Below are 12,438 nucleotides of genomic sequence, written 5' to 3'. Positions count from 1 at the left end.
ATACACAAGCCGATTCATTAGACCCTACCCTTTGAAAAAATCACAGTCTAGTGACAAAACACGTCAGTGCATGCCCATTTCAACGACACAGGAACTACTTGTGGGATGCACTCCGAGACTTTACTACTTACATCCACATCTCCTGTTCTGTCGGTTTACCTTCATTTTTGCTGAACAACAACGCACGATTTAATTCAACAAACAGCGAGTTTTCAGTTCAATGGAACTAGTGATTTTAAATCTCATACTCCTTTTTCCAAACCCCGGAACAAAGAACTGTATATATATTGACTCATTTCGCAGGATTGCTTTTTCCGATAAGAGGCAGATATGGGGGTCAAGCTGAGAGTTTTCCAGCGGATTTGAAAAACCAATCAGATTCTAGCTAACATTTATTTAGTACATTCTACAAAACGACAGCTAGAATCTGATTGGTTGCTATAGGCAACATCTCCACTTTTCAATCTCGCCGGAAAACCCTCAGCTTGATACATTTGCAATTCATTTGGTGTTACACCATTTAATATGTGTTGCTTTATTTTAGCAGGTTTTATGTGTTTTAATGAAGATTTTGTATTAAATGTCAATTCTTTTTCATTATTTGCAGCTTACTAGTTATTACCTGGCTAGATCTATAATCATGCTAACAGGTTAATTTATGTCTCCTATAGTCTGTACACTACAAGTGCACACATCAGTAACATTTTTAAGCGCCAGATCACCTCTGTAATCGATAGGAAGGGCCTGCACAAGTCAACTGCTAAAATTGAGGCAGTGCTGCAAGTGCCTGGTCCTCAGTCTGTGTCACAACCGAGACCTTACTTGGGCCTAGTGAATTATTGCCACAAGTTCTTGCCAGATATAGCAGTACTGCACCCACTAAATGCCCTACTACAGAAAAATACACATTGAAAGTGCACTAAAGACTGTGAAAAAACATTCTTAGACACAAAAAGAATGATCATTTTTGATAAAGTACTCCAAGTCACCATCAGGGTGGTACAGGTGTAAGGAGCACCGGAAGACTAAAGGGCCCAACTTGCCTGGCTCCGGCATCTTTTTAATTTGTTTTACATATTACTCCTGTGATGCTGTGCGTGACACGAGACAATGTACTTTGTGTGGCAGGATCTACAGAAGAACGGATCTGTACATCTGTATTTCTCCAACCTCATCTAAAGCATGTGCCGTCTCCTCCTCCTCCGTTCAATTGCATGTGGGGTGCTCACCACATGACCTGCATGCCCCCCCCCACTCCCAGGAAACAAGAGAGGCAGACAGAAGAGTCTGCCTCTCCAACGCTGCACCGACTGGAAGATGCATAGAGAGGATAGAACAGAAGATAGAAATAGAGAGAAGAACATGAACAAGTCTGTTACTATAATGCTATGTAATTTAATGGTGAGGTAGGAGATATTCATTCAGTTTATTTAATGGTGGGGAGACTTACATTTAAAAATGTGGTCATGGTAGTGCCTATTCATTTAAAGTGGGGTGATGGGACTATTTATTAAATGTTGTGGTATTTTTGTGGTTTTGGGGTTATTAATTAAGTTCACATTAGTATCTGGTCATCAACCATTTGTATCACTCTTCAACCCTGAAAAGGGAATTAATATTTTGACTAATCAACTTATTATTTAAATATAACTGGCATAGCACTTCATCCACATTTTAATGTAAGGGCTTGATAGATTATGAAAAAAATAATCGCAAAATGTGACATTTGGTATCTGGTTGTAGAATACTTTCACATATCTTTTTTTTATTTATATCTTGATAATGATTTGTATTATGTTTCTCCTAAAAGTTACATTTGTCAGCTTCCCTGTAACACTAAGGTTTAACTGTTTTGAAGATAGCAGAAACATTGTTGCAAACATTGTTGCAGCAAAGTGGTAAACTAACAGTAGTCTTGGCTGCCTGCCAAGCTTGTAGTGAGTCAGGCAGTTGTGACTACTTTATTCTGATATTTCCATCTCACCAGTAGATAGGTTAGTAACAAGTTTATCATATGCTTAGTTGTATCCCAGAAAGCAGCAGAAAAGGTAATAGCATTAATATGCGGATTATCTCATTATGAACTAGGATATCAATTGTCAAAAGATGCTGTGTGGTGTTTTCTTTTAAGATGAATTACTTATTACTAGCGCCATATTAAAGTCAAATGGTCATTTTCCAGTCTTAAAAGAACATATCAAATAAAGATAAAATCCCTTATCAGCAGCTAATCATGCACTGCACATCAGAGATTCTCACAACAGACAAGCACAGCACAGAGATGTGAAATGATGCCAGGAATGTAAACTGGGTGGACTTGGGTGGCACAATTTCAGGAATAGATGACTAGTTGATTGGTTATTGACAAGAGGCTTTATTTATTACTAGTTAAAAGCCCGTCAAAATGACAGAAAAAAATAAGAGTAAGAACATGTTGGATCCTTCTGCACCCAGTTTGGCTTTACCCTTGTGGCAGCATTGATTGAACAGTTTGTCAGATGGCTGCTCAGCCGCAAAATGCTTAGCGTGGGTAAATTCACAAATACTGTTCTTGGGACCACAGTTATGAGCATTAATATTTGTTTCATCAAAGTTACCGACATCAAGAATGGCGTAGAATCTTGTTCACTGACCTTGTAGGCGTTGACGTGATATTACCTCTGTCCTGTTCGCTCTTTGAGTGTTTTGATGGGCAATATGCTGAGGGGTCATATTTGCATGACAATCACGATAATGTTTGCGTTCTCCTTGGTCATCAGTCTTAGTCCGCCCTTCGTCTTTTTGCTGCTTCTTGCTGCGCAGTTACTCCCACAGCGCAGACATTTGCCTTTTAGGTGGTTTCACAGTTACACATTGTTGCTCAACTTAATTAGTATATTCCTATTAATTTAACACTAAGTGCAAATAAAATGAATGGCTAGAAAATCAAGGCAATTTGAAATAGCAAAGGTTGTTATAAATGGTAACTGCCACCTCAAAAACCTAAATAAACCAAACAAAATAAGCCCAAGAAATTAGAAAAATCTAGTATAGGAATAGTCAAGTACACAAAAGAGTAATTTGTAAACATTTTACCAAATTTGTTTGTGTGTTTTGTGTGTGTATTTATAAATATAGTTACGTCAAATGCATTTCAGTACAGTTATCTGTTGTGTTATAGCTCTTTTCTGCCATCTAGTGTTTCACCACACACATATAATGGTGAGGAGCAACGTTAGCTTTACATATATATAGATATCATGCTGTTCGCCAACATTTAATTCTGGTTAAAGAACTAAGTAATAATTTTCAGCTGATTTAAAATAGTCCACATTAATCCAGACATTTAAGAAAATAGAAATTAGATTTTATTAGTGTGTAAATGGTATCATGGTATCACAAATGTAATATGTGAAATGTAATGTGGTCTTTGGCTTTTTCAATTCCCTATACAATGTGTTCTCTGGCTGTTTCAATCTCCTATACAATGTATTCTCTGGCTGTTTCAATTCCCTATACAGTGTGTTCTCTGACTGTTACAATCTTCAATACAATGTGTTCTCTGACTGTTACAATCATCTATACATTGTGTTTTCTGACTGTTACAATGTGTTCTGTGGTTGTTTCAATTTCCAAAACAATGTGTTCTCTGACTGTTTCAATTCCCTATACAATGTATCCTCTGACTGTTTCATCCACTATATAATGTATTCTCTGGCTGTTTCAATCCCCTATATAATGTGTTCTCTGGCTGTTTCAATCCCCTAAACAATGTGTTCTCTGACTGTTTCAATCCCCTATACAATGTGTTCTCTGACTGTTTCAAGCCACTATATAATGTGTTCTCTAGCTGTTTCAATTCCCTATACAATGTGTTTTCTGACTGTTTCAATCCCCTATACAATGTGTGCTCTGGTTATTTCAATTCCCTATATAATGTGTTCTCTGGCTGTTTTAATTCCCTATAAAAAAAAAAGTGTTCTCTGACTGTTTCAATCCTCTATACAATGTGTACTCTGGCTGTTTCAATTCCGTATACAATGTATTATCTGGCTGTTTTCTGTCTGAAAATCTAGTGCCCCTTTATACTTAGTTTTGGACTATTTTATTATGTTTTATTCCTATGATTGTAGGAGATACATCTAAATTAAAATAATTAGACCACGTAGAGCAGTACATTTACTTATTAACATGTAGTTTACATTTTTGAGTAATTGTCATATCAGATTGGGAAGCAATGAAACAAATCGAAACACAGCAATTGATTTTTTTTAATATTACCTTAAGTTTCACCCAACAATAGCATCTGATATACAAAGTAACACTAAAAGTTGTGCGTCCTGTCACAAGACAAAGCAATAAGCCAACTTTCAATGTTATATTGGGGATTTTTGTAAACTGCTGCAACATTCCCATGAACATCAACACTGTTGGAGAATTAATAAGCAGCATTACTAAATCAACATTATTATACATACATGAATAATTGTTTATGTTAACTATATTATTTTATTTATCTTTGGAGGGATCTTAATAGGAATCCAGACTTGTATTACTTCAGAACAGTTAGTGAGAGAGAAGTAGTGAGTCATGCATCTCTCACACCCTGTATATTTTCTCAGCTTTCTCATGGTAACTGTACATTATTTTTCTGGTTGTATGAGGTGGTCCTAATATCTATCTGTTATCACAGAACTCTTTAAATGAGTCATTTGACAAACTACATTCTGCCTTTAGAGCCTGGGCTGGTTTCCACTAAAACAGGGGGGCAATAAGAATGGGGTCGCTACTACAGTGGGTACTAGCACTAGGTTGGCTCATTCACACTATAAGAGGAAGACCCGCAGCCTGGCCTGGTCTGCCAACTTTGCCGCCCCAGTGGTCCTGTATAATGGGGATTCCATGACCTATTCTGTGATGGGAGAGGATTGTCTGGCTCTCCTACCAGTGTAAGGACTTTATAGCTTTCCTTGCACATTAGGATTCTGTGTTGCTGAGTCTAAGCCTCCAATGCAGATTCAATCCAGACACATTAGTTGCGGTCACTCAGATGCCCAACATAGTGGCCATAAGAGTAGTTCCTGATCAACCAGCTTGTTGGGTGATAATCCACACCTACAATACTCAACACTACTATGGCAGTGCCCATAACCCTACATATGGAAGCCTGGGCCAATGGACAGGCCTGGGAGTTTGCAGATGCTCGAGTTACCAGAGATCCCAAGCATAAATAGGCTACTTGTTGTCTTATGCTACGGCCTCAGCAGCCATAAACAGATCAGTAGGTCACTTTATTAAGCAAGAGCAACATGTGGTTAAATTAAGCAGTAAGAACCCATTAGTCCAATAAGATAGAGCTCCACATACTGGATGACGAATAAGTAACAGGGAAATGTTGCTTGATGTTTAGCACTCCCTTTAAGCTCTAGGGGCTAGATTTACTAAGCTGCGGGTTTGAAAAAGTGGGGATGTTGCCTATAGCAACCAATCAGATTCTAGCTGTCATTTTGTAGAAAGCACTAAATAAATGAAAGCTAGAATCTGATTGGTTGCTATAGGCAACATCCCCACTTTTTCAAACTCGCAGCTTAGTAAATCTAGCCCTAGGTGTCTCCAAAAATCACTGCCGTAGACATAGGCTCATGTTTGTCACTGTCATTTTAGGCACTTCATTCCATTAACAGAGCTTGTATAAAAATGGTACACAAAACCTCCAGATTGCCTTGACAATAAATGTCACATTTTTTATTCCAGTTCCCTGTCTACTCAGTTAACAAACACAGGGTATATTACAAGTGTCCAGAATCACCCATCTCCACCAGACATATGGTGTATGTAGTATTTTATTTGTGTGCATAGAATACAAATACTTTAGTGAATGGAAAACTTGGAATTCCCCCTGTCAAAATCAAGTCTATTAATCTATTGTCTAAGTCACAACACTCTAAGCCATTAATTTCCAGAATTTTAGCTTTCACTATAAAATGAGTGAGAATGGACTACTTCAACAATGTGCAGTTGATTTTACAACTGAAAGGACATGCTAACTCTTGAGTACTACTGCCATCTTGTGGCTTTAAGGTGAACTGATGAAAAAGGCAACACTAACGAATGTATTGCATTATGAAGGAAAATACTTTTGTTCATCAAATTAAATATTTGACTATTATAGAGTAAATGAAAAAAAATCTGATTTAGCCCTGTGTAAAATATTTGCTGGCGCTATATAAATGTTTATGATGATGAATCCCCTCCACCACAAAAGGAGCAATCTGAAATATGACAAAATAAACAGCCGGAGAGTGCTCATGGTATAGTATTTCAAACCATCATATAATATAGAAAATGTTGTAAGTAAACTGTGTACAATGGGTAATATCAGACATAGCTGATCTGTACAGGTTCCTTTTAGATTCCCCTTATGCCTGCTTGATTTTTTGCACTTTATACCAAAATCCAGTTATAGAGTTAAAGCTGACATTAAGGTAGAAAATATGAGGCTTATCTGGAACCACACTGGATAATGCAGAATGTTATACATGGAGTATCGTGCCGGGTCCGGGCTGGAAGTGATGTCACCAGAAGCCCAACACTCAAACAAGTAAACAGTCCAGATACACAGTATGAAGACAGCATATAGGAGGCCACCCTACGTGGTTCATTATGTGAAATGCAGCGATACATAATTAAGTGCTGCTGCTATTTACCGTATCAGGGTTACTCTATGAGCCTGGTGAAGACCTCCCTCATCTACAAAGAAGTCTTCAGACTGACCAGCAGCTTATCGCTGTCAACGGAGGAAATAAATACGTATATCATAGCGCTTTTTACCTGTGAGGGAACAAGCAAAGCCAGAGAGGCTTCAGCTGGATCCCATTGTAAACGACAAGCTGCAAAAAGCAAAGCTTTATAAATTGACTAATGCTACTAACCCCATAGAAGTCTATGGGACAGAGTAAGGTAAAGTAGTAGGTAAGTAGTAAGTAGTAGCTCCAGTAGTAAGGTAAAGGCCGCAAAAATCTCTGATTTCTTCAGTGTTAACCCTTTGCTAAATAACAAAAAGTTACCCTTTGCCAGTATTGACAAAGGCATTTTGACTTCTCACCACTTGCTAAATAGACCCCTCAAGTAAGCATTTGATCTTGTACAACATTATACAAGTAGAACATTTTAGGAATAAAAACTGGGCAACCTACAAAACGTGGTAGGCATACTGGATCACGCTGCAATAGCCGGACCCACTCCACTCAACATCATTGGCAATGCACAGGGATAAGCTCAATCGGCGTACAGTGGAACTGGCGCTCAAAAGCACCATTGAAATGAAGTGAGCTTCATCTGTACACTCTCACATTCAGACACTCAGGCCAATATGAGAGGACTCATCAGCATTATAGAATAAACTGAGTCTCTGTTACTTATATATGAGATACTGCACTTCCTATATATATGGAATTCTGCGAACATATAAAAGCATGATGCAGCATCCAGGAGTAAGGTGAATGGGGCTCAACAATGCTGGGCTGGCCCCCTTCTGAAGCTTCAGCTCCGCTCTGAGACCATCACTCTGCTCTCAAAAGACCTCTTCTGAGAGGCACATGTGAATTGGGGGCAGGCACCACATCCAGGGCTGCCATCAGAAATTGTGGGGCCCAGTACAAATGAAACAGGTAGGACCCCCCTACCGCCGCAACCCCTTCCCCCCCACCCCCGCGGAATAAAGGTGGTGCTGACCTTGCAAAGTGGAGATGTGTACTAAAGATTAGTAAGCACACCCGCTCTTCCATGGCTATCATGGAAAATGCAATGTACTCGCTCGCTATGCCAGCATCTGCCAACAGAATGGTATTGAGCCAGAGATCCTTCCTGATGGAGACCATGACCTGAAACGCTGTCAGTATGTCACTGAGAAGGTTCTTGCTGCTGTGTACAAGGCTCTAAGTGTTCATCTTCTGTACTTGGAGGGAACGCTACTGAAACCTAACATGGTAACTTGCTGGTCATGCTTGCCCAAACAAATATACTGCTGGGTAGATCGCTATGGCAACTGTAACTGTCCTTTGTCGAATTGTACCCCCTGCCGTCACAGGAATTACTTTCCTGTTTGGTGGACAAAATGAGGAGGAAGCTACTATTAACCTGAATGCAATCAACAACTGTCCCCTGGCAAGACCTTGAGCTCTCACTTTCTCTTATGGGCCTCTGCTCTAAATGCTTGGCGCAGGAAGAAGGAAAATTAAAGTGCTGCTTCTGAGGAGTTCTTGAAACGGGTAGAGTCCAATGGGCTTGCAGCCTGTGGAAAGTATGAGCACAGTGGTAATGAATCTGGGGCAGCTGGCCAGTCTCTATATGTTGCCAATCATGCCTACAGAGCTCGGTAATCCAGCGAGCACTGACCTGCAGAACCTCTCCACTCTGCTTCTTTCGTCCTACAAGCAGCACTTTACGTGGACATCCCCTGCAGCCATTTCCCACCCAGCTTCTCATAACCTTACACTACCAGTATGGACCATCTGCAGCTTGTGCTGTGATGCTGGTGGATCTTGGGTGCAAGGATGGGATCCAGCACATGTCTTGCAGTGTAGTGTACTCAGTCATGTGTTCCTACTAGATCTCTTATTTCTAAGGATCTCCTCCTCTGGCGGGCCCAATGTTTAGAGTAAAAAGAAAAATGTGACATTATCTCTTTACAACATGCTATCTAATTTATAATGGATACAAATGACTCTGATAGTCAGTCGAAGGAAAGATATTTCCAAGGACATTTGGATAAGTTGCTTAACTGATTGTAGTACAATCTAACTAATGTCTGTCACCTGCACAATAACAAGCACTATCCTATACCCTGTCATATTTTGTCCAGTGACCCATGACACTTACCTCAGGCACTGTTCTGTGAAAGGTCTTGCACTTTCTGGTACATCTATAGATTGAGTGGTTGCATGCTACCAATTCATGCCATACTGTCACGGGCACTAGGAGTCTTTACCCAGGTATCACCAGATGATGGACTTACCAGAGCAGTATAGTTGGTAATATGGTACTCTGGTAGCGGGGTGATCACGGAACAGGAGACAGCAGATGGTAAGAGAATGCTCGAGGAAAGTCTATGACTAGCAGCACTGGTAATAGGTAGATAACTGTACACAAGGAACTGGATGGACAAGGAAACGTGAGTGTAGTCAGTGGTCTGCGTATAGTAAGTTGTACCACTGCTATAGTGAAGAGGAATGTCCAGGAATAACAAGGAGGTGATGAGAGTCAGCGGTCTGCGTAAAGCAAGTTGTACCGCTGTCTGGGTGCAGGAATGGAATCCAGGTGAAGGTATCCGGGGAGTCAGTGGTCTGCGTTAGCAAGTTGTACCACTGCTATGTGAAAGGATACTGGAAACTGGTGACACAGGAAACAGGGATCAGTGGTCTGCCTCTAGCAAGTTGTACCACTGAAATATATATGTGAGGAGGAGCAAGAGGAGATGAATGCAATGCAGAGTATACACAGGCACACTGAACTTGATCCCACGATGATATGCACAAAATAATAATAACTGAGCAGCACTGCACAAATATACAAAGTCACAAGAACTATCCAGGCTAAAAGGAAACACAGTCAAATGATAGCAATAGTCTCAGTGGATAGGAAACTCCGGAGGAGAAAAACTCAGTCCAGCTAGATATGCAATACGCCAGCACAGTCAATGAGAAGTATGCATACCGTGGTTCAGGAGCAGGCTGTCAGAGAGAGGTGCAGGGATACCTGAACGGCTGGAGGCCGGCAGGATGAGAAGTCCTAGGAGGGTGGAAGCGATAACCAAGTAGGTGCAGCGCACGGTGGGTAGACCAGCAAGGATTTAAACAATACTCAGGAAGCAGTAGTAAATAGAACTGAACACCTGGAGAACACGGGAGAGTTGAGGGGGTCTAGCTGAGATGAAAGCAGCGGAGCGTTGACCCGATGCAGACAGGCGAGTTGACACAAGCAGGAGCACTGTAGAAGCACTGAGACAGCACTGGAGAGTTGCGATGAGCAGGACTCTGAAGAAACACGGAGGCAGCGGATAGGAATCAGCTGGTGCAGTCACGATGAACACGGGAGAGTTGAAGTGGTTAGGAAACTGTAGAAGCACGGAGGCAGCAGATAGGAATCAGCTGGTGCAGTCACGATGAACACAGGAGAGTTGAAGTGAGCAGGAACTCTGTAGAAGCAACGGTGGCAGCGGATAGGAATCAGCTGGTGCAGTCACGATGAACACAGGAGAGTTGAAGTGGTCTGGAAACCACAAACGAACAACAGGAATCAGCAGGAGCTGAATACACGAGGAAACACAGGAACACCTTCAGAGGCTCATGGGGAATGAGACTCCAAGATCAGGCAACTAGGTATTGACCACAGGTGCTCTAAATAGGGAGTGTTGCCTGATCAGCCAATTAACTAAAAGGAACAGGTACTGAAGGTTTGAAAGGGCTGCACATGCGCAGACCCTCAGGATGGTGGACGGCCACGGTTCCTAAACACACGAGAAGTAGCACTCACAGTCCGGTGAGTGACACATACATTACATGGATGGATCTTGGTAGAGCAGAAACTGATTAACTTGTTGCTGTGCATATTGTGAAAATAGTGTTGTTTCTCTGTATGCAAATGATGTACCAAATAAAGAAAAATAAACTATAGTGAAATGGGAAGAAGAAAAAAAAAAGTAAAAGAAAAGTACTTACACAATCCAGAATGAAAAAGTTGTTGACTGCTGCAGCCCCTCTTTCTTGATAGCAGAGCCTTCCCTCTTCCTACAGCAGCGATGGGATGATTAGTGTGATGTGAGATCATACCGTCAACTGACAGGGAGAGGGGGGGGATCACAAGATCACATAGGCGGAGCTATCTTTCCCCTGCAGTACATTTCCGATTGCTGCCCCGGTGTCCCCACTACTGTTGTGAGACTGGCAGCTGTCAAAATCCATTCGGAGATGAATGATAGTGTTTGACAGCTTCCTGTCACTGCCAGGCTCACAGCAGCAGCGGGGAAGCCAGGGAGGACATTGCAGCATGGTCCAGTGGGCCCCCTGGTGAAGCCGGGCCCCATACACCAGTATCCCCCGATGGCTGCCCTGAACACATGCCCACAAGAAGAAAATATGCATCGCTGGGCCCCTACACAAGTGGTGCTTTGGTTCCTGGCAATGTATTATTTTTCTATCTATCTATCTATCTATCTAATATCTATTTCATACAGGCCCAGCGTTACCATTAGGCAGTTTTAGGCAGCTGCAGAGGGCACCGGGCTTTGGGTGACACCAATGAAGTCAGGCACATGCTGTGTGGCAGACACTGAGTTTACCTCACACGGCCACTGCCCAGCTACCAACTGAGAACGTAAAAAATATAAAAGGTTTTTTTAGATGTGGAACCTGCTTGGTTTGTAGAAACATTAAATGTCATTCTGCCAAAATGTTAGAAGTTCAATCCCATTTAAATGGATATATACATAGAATTGAGGAAATGATAACCTGTAATACTAAGAACTGTGTGTACTTAGTGGAATGCACCTGTGGGATCCAGTATATAGGGAGGACGGGGAGAAAGCTAAAAGAAAGATGGGGAGAGCATGTCAGGAACATCAGGAAGGGATATGAACAACATTCCCTGTCTGCTCATTTTAAAGAAATACATGGATGCAATGTGAGTGCTATAAAAAAATTTTGTGGGATTAAAAAAATTATTGGTGATTGGCAGGGCCGCCGAGAGGGGGGGGGAGCGGGTACTAATTACCCGGGCCCGGCATGTCAGGGGGCCCGGCCCGGGCCCTTGCGCTGCTGATTTTTTTTAATTTTTTTTTTCCAAACGTTTTTTTTCCTTTCCTTTTTTTTTTTTTTTTGGCGGGGGGGTGGGGGGGGGGGCTCGGTCGTTGGTGGGGGGAGCAGGCTAGTTTAAAAAAAAAAAAAAACATACTCACCTGATCGCGGAGCCGGCATCCCTCCTCTCTGCTGCTCTGTGCTCTATTCAGACTGTCTGAATGCTGGGTGTGATGTCATCATGTCATGCCCAGCATTCAGTCAGTCTGGAGCAATGGAGCACAGAGCAGCAGAGAAGACCAAGAGAGGAGAAAAGGTAAGTGAAGGGAGGAAAACGAGGGGGGCACAGAGGGGTTAAAAAACGGGGGGGGGGGGGGGGCAGCATGACAGAGGGGTTAAAAAATGAGGGGGAGCACAAGGGTTAAAAAACGGGGGGGCAGCATGACAGAGGGGTTAAAAAATGAGGGGGCACAAAGGGGTTAAAAAACGGGGGGGCAGCATGACAGAGGGGTTAAAAAATAAGGGGGGGCACAGAGGGGTTAAAAAACGGGAAAGCAGCATGTCAAAGGGGTTAAAAACGGGGAAGCAGCATGTCAGAGGGGTTAAAAAATGAGGGGGAGCACAGAGGGGTTAAAAAACGGGAAAGCAGCATGTCAAAGGGGTTAAA

The 12,438-nt window shown here is 41.9% G+C and overlaps 1 protein-coding gene and 1 pseudogene across 1 annotated transcript in view; both read left to right on the top strand.

The window, feature by feature from the left end:
• Nucleotides 1-12,438, top strand: part of LOC142097997 (uncharacterized) — a 1,069,021-nt gene that overhangs the window by 360,598 nt on the left and 695,985 nt on the right. The gene's annotated exons all lie outside the window — the stretch shown is intronic.
• Nucleotides 6,704-8,414, top strand: LOC142158653 (fructose-bisphosphate aldolase C-like; annotated as a pseudogene).

The sequence above is a fragment of the Mixophyes fleayi genome, chromosome 1 (assembly GCF_038048845.1).
Source record: "Mixophyes fleayi isolate aMixFle1 chromosome 1, aMixFle1.hap1, whole genome shotgun sequence".
NCBI lineage: Eukaryota > Metazoa > Chordata > Amphibia > Anura > Limnodynastidae > Mixophyes > Mixophyes fleayi.
This window is presented reverse-complemented; position numbering and strand designations above follow the sequence as displayed.